The sequence below is a fragment of the Tachysurus fulvidraco genome, chromosome 11 (assembly GCF_022655615.1).
Source record: "Tachysurus fulvidraco isolate hzauxx_2018 chromosome 11, HZAU_PFXX_2.0, whole genome shotgun sequence".
Lineage (NCBI taxonomy): Eukaryota > Metazoa > Chordata > Actinopteri > Siluriformes > Bagridae > Tachysurus > Tachysurus fulvidraco.
Window position 1 is genome coordinate 19,936,352 of NC_062528.1, and position 16,618 is coordinate 19,952,969.

General features: G+C 40.1%; 1 protein-coding gene across 1 annotated transcript in view; it reads left to right on the forward strand.

The window, feature by feature from the left end:
* The first annotated feature begins 4,198 nt into the window (after positions 1-4,198).
* The window catches only part of rap1gap2a (RAP1 GTPase activating protein 2a), a 125,555-nt gene continuing 113,135 nt past the window's right edge, over positions 4,199-16,618 (forward strand). The window contains exon 1 of the mRNA XM_047820496.1: positions 4,199-4,307. The gene's annotated coding sequence lies outside the window, so the exon portion shown is untranslated. The remainder of the gene's footprint in view (positions 4,308-16,618) is intronic.

Here is a 16,618-nt window from a genome sequence, read left to right on the forward strand (position 1 = left end):
TGAGCTTCAGTGCTGGTAACTGAACACTGGTGTCTATTTCAGTTCAGCACTCACGCCGTCATAGTGACACTAATTATACACGCTTGCTGTTAGCCTCGTCTGCATTGTTATGCTTTACTGCATCTTACTGCTCTCAGATGTGGTAATGACTCATTGCACCTAATATTGCCTGACTGGATTGTCCTCATGTACCAGTCAATTGTTTGTAGGTGAGAAATAGCTCCGGGGGCATCTGGCTGCTCTGACCGGATGTGTCATTTCTCATTTTTCATCCAGTGCTGAATGTTTTGTGCTGGGAGGCTGGAAAAGGTCAGATCAATGGAAGCTATTGTTGGGTGGCTTGCAGGTCTGACCTCAGATTGATGACTCTAATTTGTGCACTGGAGCGCAAACACAGGATTATTAATGTAGTGGATATGTTGTGATATTTAGAACTGTTATGTAATTCCAGCACCATGATATCAACCTGGAACATATCCAGCTGCTTAAATAAAAACATAAATGAACACTATGGGAGACTGGACACACTCAGAAAAAAAAAATTGTTTGATAACAATGAGGGGGATTTTATCGCAATCTGTCAACCTACAATCTCCTAAATCCAGTCAGATGTTATAATGTACAGGTTCCAAAACCCTCTGGCTTCAAAAATTAGATGTTAACACGAGAGAACATTCAGTCTCTGTGGGTATATGTAGAATATTCATATGTACTGCATTGGCAGAACTCCAAAAAGAGCACTGCAAGAACATTTTGAAGGGTTACCAAGGCAACCCAAGAAAGTGCACCAGTTCGAAGGCACGCTGGCTCTCAGAAAGCTAATCTGCCAAGAGATTGGAGGAGGCTCGCACGACAACGTTAAGCAATCAAAAGCAATGAGCAGGACAGGTTCGACAGGAGGGAAGAATGGTTCGAACACACCCTAAAGGCATGTGTGTGTGTGTGTGTGTGTGTGTGTGTGTGTGTGTGTGTGTGTGTGTGTGTGTGTGTGTGATTTGAGTTCTCTCACCGAATCACATTTGATTATTTATATCTCTTAGCAGAGCAATTACATTATCAGCAGACCAAATCAATACTAATACTTGTGTATTTGAGATCAGAGGCACTTGGGACTGCGGATGAGGAGTGTAACATTAACGATGTTACTTTAGCACCTGAGGCATCTTCGCATGCGATGTTTAAATTGATTTAAGCCACGAGTCGTCATGTATTAGCATTAACTTAAATACTCCAGGGTTTTTCAAAGTAATCGCATTACATCACATCTGTAGCGAATGTGAGACAACCACAAATGAGAATCAGATCAGAGCGCATTTTCCTGTATCGAGAGAAGAGTGTGTGATTTTCTTGTAATAGAAGTCTTGGGGCAGCTATTGAACCTATTGTGCCCATTCATGCATAAGATTTTTTATAAATGAAGCTGAGAAGGCTTGTTGATTTAACGGCTAAAAATGGACACCGAACACCTTTCATTTTTAGATGGTACCGCATGTAGTTTTAAATCAGCTTCACAAAGTTTCGTGCAAAAGTATTGGCACCCCTAGTCCGAGGTCCATGTTTTATTGCTTCATACAAGAAGAACCTCAAGGATATTTTCAAACATTTGCCAGGAAAACTGTGTGAAAATTCATTAAACAGGAATAGTAAGATCGTTGGCTGGCTATAAAAAGGGTTTGCAAGCTGTGAGTTTTGCCAGCTAGGGTGTTACTGTTTTGTACTGATTAGGCAGGGTGTCCAAACAACATGACTACAGTTACAATTCTGTTATATGATCAAAATATTTAAGCTGCAGAGATGGTGTTTATTTTATTTCCCTTCTAAAATAAAATAAAAAAAACCCAAACATACTGTATGTAAATCGGCCAGGGGTGCCAAAACTTTTTTGAATGATAGTAAAACTGAGCATTTCTACATTTATTGATTATTAATTCTACATGTAATCACATGCACACACTTCAGATGTGGTAAAGATTATGTAAATGTTCCTTTAACATCGTACTATTGTGTGTAATGGAACTTATGTATTTAACTTGTTTATGCATTATTTAACCGATAAGGTGTACTTATGATGAAATGATTATCCAATCCTGAGATTTTCCTCACCACCATCACCTCAGGCTTGTTCATTATGGAAAATGGTTAGAGATAAATAATATAACTTTATTTAATAATAACTTTCTTTTAAACTTTAAAATGTTTATTCTGTTTCTGTACTTATGTAAAACCGTTTTGAGACAATGACTATTGTTAAAACACAAGACAAGTAAATTGAATTATATAAAATGAATTGATTTAAAAAAATTGAATTTGATAACAAATCAGATATTATATTTATTATAGAAAGCCAAAAAAGACCATTAAGAAGCAAATCTTTTTGAGTGATCTGAGAATTTCATTCATAAAGGATCCAGTATGTCAGAAGTACAGCATGTGTGAATGATTCAGATGAATCATATGGAACGAGGAATAAAACGGGTTTAGACGCTGTGTCATTTGAATTGGTGATCTTTTATTGATCTGAAGCATGTACAAACAGGATTAATGAATGATGATTAATTGTCGGGGGGTCACGGTGGCTTAGTGGTTAGCATGTTCGCCTCACACCTCCAGGGTTGGGGGTTCGATTCCCGGTTCCACCTTGTGTGTGTGGAGTTTGCATGTTATCCCTGTGCCTCGGGGGTTTCCTCTGGGTACTCCGGTTTCCTCCCCCGGTCCAAAGACATGCATGGTAGGTTGATTGGCATCTCTGGAAATTTGTCCGTAGTGTGTGAATGAGAGTGTGTGTGTGCCCTGTGATGGGTTGGCACTCCGTCCAGTGTGTATCCTGCCTTGATGCCCAATGACGCCTGAGATAGGCACAGGCTCTACGTGACCCGAGAAGTTCGGATAAGCGGTAGTGAATGAATGAATGATTAATCAGAAGTCTTTATTATCGCCACATATACATTACAGCACAGTAGAATTAATTTCCTCACATATCGAAACTGAGGAGTTTGGAGTCGGAGTGCAGGGGGATACAGAGAGGGTTAAGGGCCTTGCTTAAGGGCCAAACAGTTTAAGACCTAATGTTGTCTGACGGAAGTCTTCAAACTCAGCAGTGGCAGCCTGGTGGACCTGGGAATCGAACTCACAACCTTCTAATCCAACACCTTAACCACCAGGCTACAACATATGTTATAAATACATGTTATATATGCTATAAATACATTACCCAGTATCTTGTCAAAGAAAGTAGCAGAGTTTTTGACAAAAAAACAACAACATTAAAACAACCTGAAACATGTTTTTTTTTTTTTTTTAGCAGATTTCTGATTTATTTAAAAAAAATTAATGGACCTAAAAAATGACATTTTCAACATGAGCATCATTGTTGATATATGACGGAAAGGAAAAAAGGAAGAACACAGATCTTACTGCAAAACATGATGGCTGATATTTTGAGGCGGTTTTGAGGTTAGTGGTCCATGGGCTTTCTACCTGCACCATGAATTTCAATAAGTAATATTGGATATTTATGCTCGAGATCTGCTTGGCTTGGCTGTATGTGGTGGATTTTTCACTCAAAACACACAAAATTCTTTAAAATTGTGATGAGCTCAATCTCCATTATTTGAACTATATTGGAAATCTGCAGTCAGAATTCAGAAGCACATTTATTTAATTTTATTTAAGGAAATAAAGAAGCTAAAAAGGTTGTGCATTTAGGAGCTCCAGTCTTGTTAGATATTCCAAGAGTCTTTGTGAATCTGTTCTCTGCAGCGGAGGCATTTCTGTGTATTAATTTTTAGGGTGCCAATACTTTTGAAACAGTGATTTACAGGGGAAAAAAACAAAAAAACAAACAAAAAACAATACGACATCCACACATGCTTAAGCTCAGGCACAAACCCACACACACGGACACACGGACACACATACACTCACGCACACACACACACACACACACACACACACACACACACACACACACACACACACACACACACACACACACACACACACACAAACACAGCCTCTCTTTCTCATTTTCCCATCGGTGTCTTTCTCATAATTCCCTCCCTGATTCTCGTTCCTCCATCCCCCATATCTCTCTCTCTCTCTCTCTCTCTCTCTCTCTCTCTCTCTCTCTCTCTCTCTCTCTCTCTCTCTCTCTCTCTCTCTCTCTCTCTCTCTCTCTCTCTCTCTCTCTGTAGTATAGTACACCACGCTCTCACTCTTGCAGTCTCACAGCTCGTGTGTAGAAACACTCCATCCCCTCTGCGTGCTATGTTTACTCCAGCCTGCAAGTCAGTGATGGCAGACTCCAGGTAAGATGTTTGTTGCATTTTTTGTACGATCTTATGCCTTTTTTTGTATTGTTCTTATTGCATATATGTGTTGTGTGTAAGTGAGTGAGTGAGAGAGAGAGAGAGAGAGAGAGAGAGAGAGAGAGAGAGAGAGAGAGAGAGAGAGAGAGAGAGAGAGAGAGAGAATGGTTTAGATACTGACAAACTGTTCATGTGCCACTTGGTGCATAAGTGTGTATCAAAAGCTGAAGCCTCTCTCTCTCTCTCTCTCTCTCTCTCTCTCTCTCTCTCTCTCTCTCTCTCTCTCTCTCTCTCTCTCTCTTTCTTTATGTCATGTGTGATATAAATCATCATCATGAGCTGTACTGTATATTGTTCTAAATATGAGCATGAGTCATTACTCATTGTCAGTGCAACAAATCTTTGCCTTATAGTGGATTTACCACACACAGCATTCTTCAAGCATGTAAATATAAGCTGAATTAAAGTTGCAATTTTGTAGCACTTGGGTCGCATGATTTCTAAATAAGGTGTGTGTGTGTGTGTCCATACACATATGTGGAAGTGTTGATGTGTTTGACGCACTGCTTGCAGCAACCAAGCCAACGCATAACGTGCCAAGAATTCACTGCACAAAATATACAATACAATATCAAAACAATACAAAATAAATTTACTATTTACAATTTAAGTATGTTCGATTTCCCGTTACTCCTAACCACCGGGAGCAGTGTGTAGCACCACAGAATCGAATTATGAGTGTTATTTTGTTTTTTTTTTGTTTTTAAAAAGGATCGCGATCCCTCCCTGGAACTGTCTTAATTCATGTAACACTGTGAAGAGTTGCTAGGCAGGGTTTGAGGTCAGAGCTACAGGTACTCAGGTACTCTGTGCATCAAAACTTTTCACACTGACACCTAAGAGACATTACGGGTAAGATTAAGGGTAAATGAATTGAAGTACATGTCATCTCTTTCCGCCTGGTCAGTTTCTTTTTTGCATTTTCACCTCCAAGTCCAGCCAATGTCTAGCCGGCTAGCACGGACAATCTCCTCAGAAGTGTGGACTAGCATGGTCGAGTAGTTTCCCTTGCCGTTCCACCAGTAGAGTAGGCAGTGTTCACGTGTCCGTGTTCACGTGTCTGCCCCGCCCTTGTCTTTTCCTCCCCGCCGCTGCACACCTGTCCCTCATGTGTCTAAATTATTATTAGTATTTAGTTAAGCCACGTTGCCTAAGGCAGCGTGAAATCCTTTGTTTTGTCCTGGTGTCTTTTGTTGTCGTGTCTCGAGTCGTTGTCCATGTTTCGTGTTTTTTTTTTTGTTAATAAACCCCGTTTTATTTAAGCTATCCTGCATTTGGGACTTTTATCCCCGCGTGTCTGACAGAACCTGTGTTGTCTTCAATTTGTATGGACTTACTTTAGAGTGGTTATCTTATAGATGTATGCAAGAAGAATTGCATTAACACACCTTGGTACCTGAACCCATCGGAAGCCAATTTGGACACTTCTCTGGTTAAATACTGGAATGAATATTGTACCTAAAGAGGTCGACTGTGGTCACATGACTGCAGTTGATATGATCTTACCAGACAGTGTACTACAACAATACTACATGCACTACTTATATAGAAATTACAGCATCGTTTGTGGACAGCGTAGTCCAAGATGCCAGACGAGTGCATATCGACCCTTTGGACTTGGATTCTGGTGCCAAAGAAGTCAATCAAAAGACAGTGCAGGATTAGTGATCACAAAGCCAGCACAGCCAAAAGGACTGTCTGTGTGGCACCTTGCCTCGACCAAGCCATAAGAAGGGAGAGTCATGGCCTCAGATCCATGGTTTCCAGCCATTCTGTGCTCCTAAACCCCAAAGGAGCCTTGACTCAGAAGGGAAATGTTTGCTAATAGAGAAGACATCAGCACGATGTTTTGTTTATAGCCATTATCATACAGAGTGGTAAGATAGCACCCCCTTCTGGTGATGATGTATTTCAACTTCACACCCTCGCGTGATAAGTAGATTTAGTTCAAACAACTTTCTTCCTGTGATTAATTAAACCTGCTATGATGCCTAGCACATGACTGACTTGCAGCTGAAAAAATGTTCCAAGTAAGCTGCAAATGAGACATTTGTGTGTGTGTGTGTGTGTGTGTGTGTGTGTGTGTGTGTGTGTGTGTGTGTGTGTGCATGTGTGAAATGTACGAACCTTGATTTTTTCAGAGCCCGTATTTGTTCAGACACGATCACTGAACAACCAAAGCAAAACAACCTGAACGTTCCATCCAAAAGCAGTTAAAACACAATATTTGAAAGTGAAAACACTCCAACAACCTGCTTTTATCACCCCAAACCCAAGCCTACGGATGAGTCATGTGTTGACGCACAAAGTGCAGAAATGGATCTCATCATTTTCATGTCCTGTGGGAAGTCCTTTATTAGATTTTCTCACTTTCACCTGCGCTTTCATAATGACTCCTCATTCCAGTCCAGGAGGCCAAAAATGTCCATATTCATTTTTCCAAACATGCACCACAACACCTGTTTCCACTAATTAGACTGCCTTCGTTTGTCCGTCTCACACCGCTTGTGGAGAGGCAGAGCTCATTAAGCCGAGCCGAGTGTTGTGCTGCTCAAAACAAATTCCGCTGCAAACCCACTGGTCATTACTGAGGACTTGTATGATTTTCTCTCTATCTCTCTGTTTCCTTTTACAGTGTCATTACCAATGCACATGGATTTTATTGCTTATATTGCAGGCTTAGATTTCATTTGCATATTGAACAGATAACTATGCCATACTTCCTTTTTCACAGTGAGGACTCATGTTCTTCTCAACAGGTTGATATTAGCAGCTATTTGGAATGGTTCAGTCATTTTGCAATGATAACCATCTTGACACATATATTTTTAAACACATAGTTAGTAATGGACGAATAGACGAAACCATCAAGTTTCCCTGAGTTGTTCTGTAATGTTTATGTAGACAAATAACTTGGATGACTGTATTTCAGTGTTTAATTTTCTACCGCTTATCCGAATCTCGGGCGTCATCGGGCATCGAGGCAGGATACACCCTGGACGGAGTGCCAACCCATCGCAGGGCACACACACACTCTCATTCACTCACACACTCACACACTACGGACAATTTTCCAGAGATGCCAATCAACCTACCATGCATGTCTTTGGACCGGGGGAGGAAACCGGAGTACCCGGAGGAAACCCCCGAGGCACGGGGAGAACATGCAAACTCCACACACACAAGGCGGAGGCGGGAATCCCCAACCCTGGAGGTGTGAGGCGAACGTGCTAACAACTAAACCTTTTTCAGTGACATTCATAATAAATACAGTTAACTGATATGAACTATAGAATTGTCTAATGTTAGGCAAGAGGAACATACGATCTTTCGAGCGGGAAAATAAAGTCAAAAGGAGAGACTTCTTATGTCCAGGGAAAGTGGGTGGGGCTTCCATCTACAGCATCAGTTAATAACAGATGCTGCGTCCCAACTCACCTACTATCTATGCTAAATACTGCCCAAGATTAGAATTTCTGTGTCTCTAATCTTAGTACCACAAAGGTACCCGAATGGTCTACTATTTCTGGGGGATTTTTGAAGTGGTTCAGTGGACCCAAGTACCTTTTATCCACTTACAACAACAACATTTACTGTAATACCTATAGCACTTCCACCATTTTTGATTCTGACAGCTTGTCCGTGTCAGTCCCAATTCATTATGGGATGTCGCAGTGTGGAATCGCTCCATACTGCAGAATCTCATCTAGTGTATTATGTATAGTGAGAACTCAGACACTACTCATTTGGTGTGCTGCTTTTCCCCTATAGCTTTAAAAAAAAAAAAAAACCTTGTGCAAAGCCATCTTCTTGTTCTGTGTTTTTGGCCTTCGCCTGTTTTCCCTTGTATTGTCTCATTCTAGTTTATTACTGTCTGTTGACTTTCTAGCCCTGACATTCACCTGCTTAAATAAGGCACATGTTGGGTTATTGTACACGTGTCCTTGCTTCACTGACCACACCTTACACACAGGTAGATTGTCTGCGACTATGACTATGTCGTACATTTCCAGCACTTTGTAGATGAGGATCGCTGTGTTTTATTTACGACTGATATTTAGCATTTGACAGCACATAATGGCTTTAATCCAAAAGTTCAATTCAATTCAATTCAAGTTTATTTGTATAGCTCTTTTTACAATGAGCTTCGTCTCAAAGCAGCTTTACAGAACATAAACATAGAACAGAAGTTAAACATAAGGAGAAAAAAGAATGAATATAGTAAAAAAATAAGATATATATAGTTCACAGTGTGTATGTATGTATGTATGTATGTATGTATGTATGTATGTATGTATGTATGTATTTATCCCCAATGAGCAAGTCTGAGGTGTCTCAGGCAGCAGTGGCAAGGAAAAACTCCCTTAAATTGGTAAGGAAGAAACCTTGAGAGGAACCAGACTCAAAGGGGAACCCATCCTCATATGGGTGGAACTGGGGGTGTGATTACAAATATACAGTCAAACAAGTGTTGAATTGGTGTAAAAGTGAATTCTGTTATTTATTTAGTTGTGCAGATTTGTGAGAGTAGAGGATGCTGTGGATAAAGTGGAAACAGATGATTCGCTATGGCGACTCCTGACTGGAAAAGACAAAAGAAGAAGAAGAAGAAGAAGAAGAAGATTTTGTCATGCACAGTGCTGTTGTTTTCAGTCTATTTTTTAAAATGTGGCTACGGAGAGCATCAGCATGCAGCAGGAACTTTCCTTGTCGATGTAATTTGCATATAGAGCAGGACATCATGTTTTAAGTGGTGTATCAAACCTGGTGTGAAGAAGTGCTTAGGGGATGTTCTGCCTCTTTATACTTGGTATGAAAAGTGATTACAAATCACTTTAATGTCCCTTGTTTAATGTTTCCACATCAATTTTCCCAGATTCACAGGTTGAAATACTCATCTGTTGGTTTCATTGTAGAAAAAATAAAACTTTCCATGTGTATTTTTTGTTTGTTTGTTATTCTGTAGTGTTCACCTCTTCTTTAGTTAGTATTTAATTAGGTTGTTCTTCATATGCATAGAAATTGTGTACTGTGACAGAAGCTAGTGCATTTGATTTGGTACCTGCCACATTTGATTCAGTACTTACTGTATTCGACTTAGTACCTTAAGTATTTGATTCAGTATCTTCTGCATTTTATTCACTAGCTACTTCATTTGATTCAGTTTTACCACGTTTGATTTAATACCTACGGCATTTGATTTATTACCTACTACAATCGATTCAGTAACTATGCCATTTGATTCAGTAGCTACTGAATTTGATTTAGTAACTGCTGCACTCAATTCAGTACCTACTGCATTTGATTCAGTAGCTAACCACATTTGATTCAGTAGCTACTGCATTTGATTCAGTAGCTACTGCACTTGATTAAGTACCTATGGCATTCGATTCAGTAGCTTTGGCATTTGGGTAAGTACCTACTGCATTTGATTCAGTACCTATGGCATTCAATTCAGTATTTACTTCATTTGATTCAGTATTTACTTCATTTGATTCAGTACCTACCACATTTAATTTAGTACCTACCGCATTTAATTTAGTACCTACCACATTTGATTCAGTAGCTACTGCATTTGATTCAGTACTAATACTAATTGACAAACAATTTGGAATGGCTTTTTTGTTGTAGAATTATTACATTTTTTTTGCTCACAATTTTTAGTTTTTTATTTATTTATATTTTTGATATTTTTGTAAGACCATTTTCTGTACCATAACTTTCTGTGCGTCCCTTATACTGAATCCAAGCTTTATCTTGCACTACCTTTCACTGTGTCCATATCTTTCTATTTACACTTTAGTCAGTCTGCAATAGGATGTTACAGTATGCTACATATCTATAGTAATGTCATCATACATGACAAAAATAAATATGCATAATGAAACCTTTATAATATTTACCTTGAAATCATGAGTGAAGAACAAACTGTTAGTATTCATTACAACACTGCTGTAGATCACATGTCCCTGTTCCTACCTGATCTCTGCTCTGCTTTCCTGACGTGGCCATGCTTTCGTCTCTCACTTTCTCTTGCACTAGAGAGAGAGAGAGTGTGTGTGTGTGTGTGTGTGTGTGTGTGTGGACATGGTTTTATATCATGGAGGAGACCAAATGTGTCCTCCATGATAGAAATATCTCATAGTTCTGAAGTTATTTGATTTTTTGGTTGATCATCAAAAGAAAAACTACAGTTTTTATTTATAAAAGATACCTTTTTAGTTACTGAGGTTTGGGTTCACTTTCTGTTTAGAAGAGTGTTAATTAGCCGGGTAAATAGTTAACCTGTTCAAACTTTTGAGCCTCTTGCTTGAAAATGACATGCTCAATTTAAAATGAGAATATCTTTATTACTACAAGGTGTTTTTGAATGATTCTGGTATATATATACATCTGTGTCTGTGTTTATGTGTGTGTTTATGTGTGTGTGTGTGTGTGTGTGTGTGTGTGTGTGTGTATGTGTATGTGTATGTGTATGTGTATGTGTGTGTGTGTGTGTGTGTGTGTGGTACAGTAAATAAGAGCTGCAGAATGCAGATGGAAAATAACAGCGGGATCTGAAGCGTCACCTCAGCTTCGTATTTAGTCAGAATCAGTCTTTGAAATGTGTGTGTGTGTGTGTGTGTGTGTGTGTGTGTGTGTGTGTGTGTGTGTGGGTGTGTGTGTGTGTGTGTGTGTCCATATTGCAGAGCATCACTGTGTGAAGTGTGACCGTCATCATTTACTGCAAAATCTGTTGAATTTGACGGTCATGAATGCGGCTGTCTGTTTCTGAACATCTGAGGAAATGTATGGCGGCACAGCAGAACGCCGCACTGTGAGGGTCTGGGTGGGCGAGTGGGGGTCGTGCACGCTTTTCTGTGGACATGCTGGATGTGTACGCATGCATACGTATGGAACACTTGGATGCAAGTAAACTGCAGAAATTATTCTTATTAAATTAAGTAAATCGTTGCGTCTTTCCCCCAAAGTCCAAAAAATCGTTACTTCTTCTTGTTTGGTTTTGTCCATGTAGATCACTGAATGTCTTTGTCATGTCTCACTCCACTTAGGACTTCAAGCATTTGCAAAGTAAATGTTGATATCAAACCATTTTTCATCTGTGATGCCTCAAGTGTTTGTTCATAAGCAGCTAAAACTTGTAGGTGTTTATCTTCAATCACTAAAATTCTGTTTAAAGTGACAGAAGAAAACAAAAGACAAAATCCTGACTCATTTAAGATCAGACTTGCGGCTATAAAATCATTATTTTTTTTTAATTGATTGAAATTGTCCCAATTCGCCAGTATACTGGTACTTTTACAAATCAAGACCATCTTTAACTAGAACCGCTCCCAATCCTGAAATAAATCCAAGCACAAAATGCCAAGAAACGTCCAAAGTAATACAGAAAATATCTCAATAAGTCTCAAGAACTCTTGTAGTGCTTCCTCTGCAATGCATGAACTCTCTTTCCAGAAGCTTCCAACTTAGTGGAGTAATGACCTATCAACCCCAATTTGGACAGCAGACTTTGTCATTATGTTGAAAATAATGTTAAATACCAAAGTCTTCTGTGAATATATACAGTACAGACCAAAAGTTTGGACACACCTTCTCATTCAAAGAGTTTTCTTTATTTTCATGACTATGAAAATTGTAGATTCACACTGAAGGCATCAAAACTATGAATTAACACGTGTGGAATTATATACGTACATAACAAAAAAGTGTGAAACGACTGAAAATATGTCATATTCTAGGTTCTTCAAAGTAGCCACCTTTTGCTCTGATTACTGCTTTGCACACTCTTGGCATTCTCTTGATGAGCTTCAAGAGGTCGTCACCTGAAATGGTCTTCCAACAGTTTTGAAGGAGTTCCCAGAGATGTTTAGCACTTGTTGGCCCTTTTGCCTTCACTCTGCGGTCCAGCTCACCCCAAACCATCTCGATCGGGTTCAGGTCCGGTGACTGTGGAGGCCAGGTCATCTGGCGCAGCACCCCATCACTCTCCTTCATGGTCAAATAGCCCTTACACAGCCTGGAGGTGTGTTTGGGGTCATTGTCCTGTTGAAAAGGTGGTGTGTCCAAACTTTTGGATGGTGTGTCCAAACTTTTGGTCTGTACTGTAAAAAAAATGTTTTCAATTGCTAACATGTATTGTTTAAAATTGTTAAAAAATCATGTTGTGAAATATCTTCAGACAGCGACTGACACAGACGTCTATACAGACCAAACTGGGAATCATTACATTTACATTTACAGCATTTGGCAGGTGCCCTTATCCAGAGCGGCGGTGGGAGGGACCAGTCGAGCGGTGCTGGTAGCTCTGAGGGTGCGAGGTGCAGTGCGAGGAGTGATGAGGGCTTTGAGGTAAGAGGGAGCTGGTCCATTTTTGGCTATGAAGGCAAGCATCAGTGCCAGAACTTACAGTAGGCAGATTGAAAACAAGTCATGCAGCTACATTTTGGATCATTTGGAATTGCGTTCATACTGTAGGTAGACCTGACAGAGGGAGCCGTAGTAGTAGACAAGAGACAAGAGACTGAACAAGTACCTGATCAGCCTGTGTGAACAAAAATGGCCGACATGTCTCTAACGTTGTAGAGAAGGAACCGACAGGAGCATGTCACATTAGCAACATGCAAGGAAAAGGATAGTTAATTGTCCATGGTTATCACAAGGTTGCGTGCTGTGGCTGAAGGGGAGATCAGCTCGTTATGCAGGGGACTTGTTTTTTCATTGCTTTCACACAACATCCTTTGCAGTTCACACTCCATCACCTCAAACGCTAACACACTGCTTTCACAACACAATACACAGATACACAATCACAACAGAACAGTGGCACATTTCATGCAGAAACCTGATTGAAACATAGAGACAATCTGAGCAGAATATTTACAATCTTATACTTTCGACTTTTCCCATTTTGTGTATCCTCTGCATCTTAAACTCTCGCACTAAATGAACAACATTTAACACATCCACATATCTCCTCTATGGCCCTCATCTTAACCTCTTACCTGGCAGCTCCATCTCCAACATCCTTCTACCAATATAACCATCTCCCTCCTAATCTAGTCTCTCTGACCTTGTCCCCAAAAGAGCCAACCTGAGCTGTCCCTCTGATGTGCTCGTTCCTAATCCTGTCCATCCTCATCACTCCTAAAGAGAACCTCAACATCCTCATCTCTGCTACCTCCATCTCTGCCTCATGTCTTTTCCTCACTGCTACAGTCTCTAACCCACACAGCAGAGCTGCTCTCACTGTCTTGTACTGTCTTGTACGTTCCTTTGGTGTACAGAATAGATGCAATAAAATTATATAATAATAAATGTAATGTCATAATATCACAACACATATAATTGCAATTTTAGCTGAAATTTTACATCTTCATTTTAGTCTCATTAACCAACTTGTAGTAAAAGCTCCTGAATGGTTTTATTAGGAAATGTGATGAAGTCTCTCTCTCTCTCTCTCTCTCTCTCTCTCTCTCTCTCTCTCTCTCTCTCTCTCTCTCTCTCTCTCTCTCTCTCTCTCTCTCTCTCTCATTTAGCAGACACATTTATCCAGAGTGACTTACATTGTATTTAAATTTATACAACTGAGCAATTGAAGGTTAAGGGCCTTGCACAAGGGCCCAGCAGTAGCAGCTTGTTGGACCTGGGATTGGAACTCATGACACAGGAGAGAGTGGGTTGTTCGGTGGGTGTTACTGGATTTATACTGGATTTGTCTGTGTGTGTGTGTGTGTGTGTGTGTGTGTGTGTGTGTGTGTGTGTGTGTGTGTGTGTGTGTGTGTGTGTGTGTGTGTGTGAGAGGAAGGAGAGAGTGGCGCCTTTTGCTCCTTTCACTATTAAAAAAAGGCAAGAAAGGATGTAAAAATAAGGGCCAAAAGGTAAGTGGAAGAAAGAAAAGGAGACTCTGAGAGAAAGAGGCAAAGAAAAAGGAGGGAAAATTGAAGGCAGGAAGATGAAATGAAAGATGAATGGGGAAGAAAAAAAGTGATGAAAGTTAAGAAGAGATCATTATGACAGAAGGTGCCTGAAGGATAAAGTAGTAAAGAATAAAGGAGTGAAGATAAAAAAGATGGAGAGACAATGTTTACTTGATATAACACTTTGTAATTCTGCTGAATTAATCAGTGTTAATGTGAGTGAATATGTAGTGTGTGTGTGTGTCTGTGTGTCTGTGTGTGTGTGTGTGTGTGTGTGTGTGTGTGTGTGTGTGTGTGTGTGTGTGTGTGTTTGGTGAGTGTATAATGAAGCATAAGGCTGTGTTGAAGCTCAGCATTAGAAAAGACAGAATTTTGCACATGAAAAGCTTTTTGTGCCTAATGAGATGTTTACACAGTTACTTGTGAGCATGTGAAGAGAGAACAGTGTTTATTTACTGGATTATACAACACAAGTCTACTGTCTGAACTCAACTCAACTCATTTGGGAGCAATTGTTCAAATGATCATATTTAAACATGTGAGTGGAAAGAACTGCACATGCAGAGGAGAAATACTGTACAGAATGAGTGTGTGGGTGTTGCACATATGGCTACTGATTGTGCGTGTGTGTGTGTATAAGGGGAGATTGGGTAGTTTGGTGGGTGTTGTGAATTCTCTTTGTTTATCCTTTTCTCTCCTTCTTTTTTTTTATCTGTCATCTGCTCCACTGTTACCTTCTTCTTTCATAATTTTCTCTTCTTCACACTTTCTGTGTGTGTGTGTGTGCGCATGCGTGTGTGTGTGTGTGTGTGTGTGTGTGTGTGTGTGTGTGTGAGAGAGAGAGAGAGAGAGAGAGAGAGAGAGAGAGAGAGAGAGAGTGGGTTGTTTGGATTGTGTTAACTGTTGGATGTGTGTGTGCAAGGGAAGAGTGGGTAGTTTGGTGGGTGTTGTGACTCTTGGATATGTGTGTGTGTGTGTGTGTGTGTGTGTGTGTGTGTGTGTGTGTGTGTGTGTGTGTGTGTGTGTGTGTGTGTGTGTGTGTGTGTGTGAGTGGGTAATTTGGTTTGTTGTTGCATTTGTGTTAGTGTGTGTATAAGAAGAGAGTGGGTAGTTTGGTGGGTGTCGTGACTGTTGTTTGTGTGTGTGTGTGTGTGTGTGTGTGTGTGTGTGTGTGTGTGTGTGTGTGTGTGTGTGTGTGTGTGTGTGTGTGTGTGAGAGAGAGAGAGAGAGAGAGAGAGAGAGAGAGAGAGAGAGAGAGAGAAGATGAGACAGCAAAGATGACAAATGAGACACAGAAAGCACATAGAGAAGGCAAGCACAAGCAAAGGGAGATGAATAGAGAGGTGAAAAACAATAAACGGATGGATAAATTAGGCAAGTAAATGTGGATGGAGAGACAGAAAGGTAAGAAGAATGAGGGAGAGAGAGGAAATGAGGAATAAGGAGGAGGAAAATCAGGAAAGAGGAAAAGAATAAAGAAAGTAGAAGAAAATTAAGAAAGAATATAGAAACTATGAAAGACTTGGAACGTGAAAAAAAGATGGAAAAAATGAGGGATGACAAAGTAAGTGAGAAAGAAAAAAAGACTGAGGGAGAAAAAAAGGTAAAGGAGGAAAAAAGAACAACGAAGAAATGGAGGCAGGAAGTGAAGAATTTAGAAAGCGAGGATGAGAAAGTGTGAAGAAGAGAAAATTATGAAAGAAGAAGAAGGTAACAGTGGAGCAGATGACATAAAAAAAGGAGAGAAAAGGATAAACAAAGAGAATAATAAACAACAAGGAAGAAGAAGAAGGTGTGAGCTTCATCCTGATTTCTGTACAGTCTCCATCCAACAGAGGAACTAATGAGCCACGAATGGAGAGAAAACAAAAACAAATGAAAAGGCAGATGAATGGAGGGAAGAAGAAGGGAAAGATGGCAGGAGAAGTGTATGTATGAGTGAAGAGAAGCGGAGAAGAGGAAAGGATAAAAACAGGGCAGCAACATGTTGCTATGAGCGTTTCATCAGTGTTATCGTGCAGAGATGCAGCTAAAGTTTGTGAGCCATGACATTAGAGCTGAGTCTCTCTCTCTCTCTCTCCCTCTCTCTCTCTCTCTCTCTCTCTCTCTCTCTCTCGCTCTCTCTCTCTCTCTCTCTCTCTCTCGCTCTGCCTTAATCTGATGCTCTGTCTTTTCTTCTCATCCTTCATTCTGTCTTCCCCTCCTCTCTTTCAGTCTATCCATCTCTTTCTCTTCTCTGTATCTTCCTGTCTCTCCCTCTCTCTCTCTCTCTCCCTTAATATTATGCTCTGTCTTTTCTTCTCATCCTTCATTCTGTCTTTCCCTCCTCTC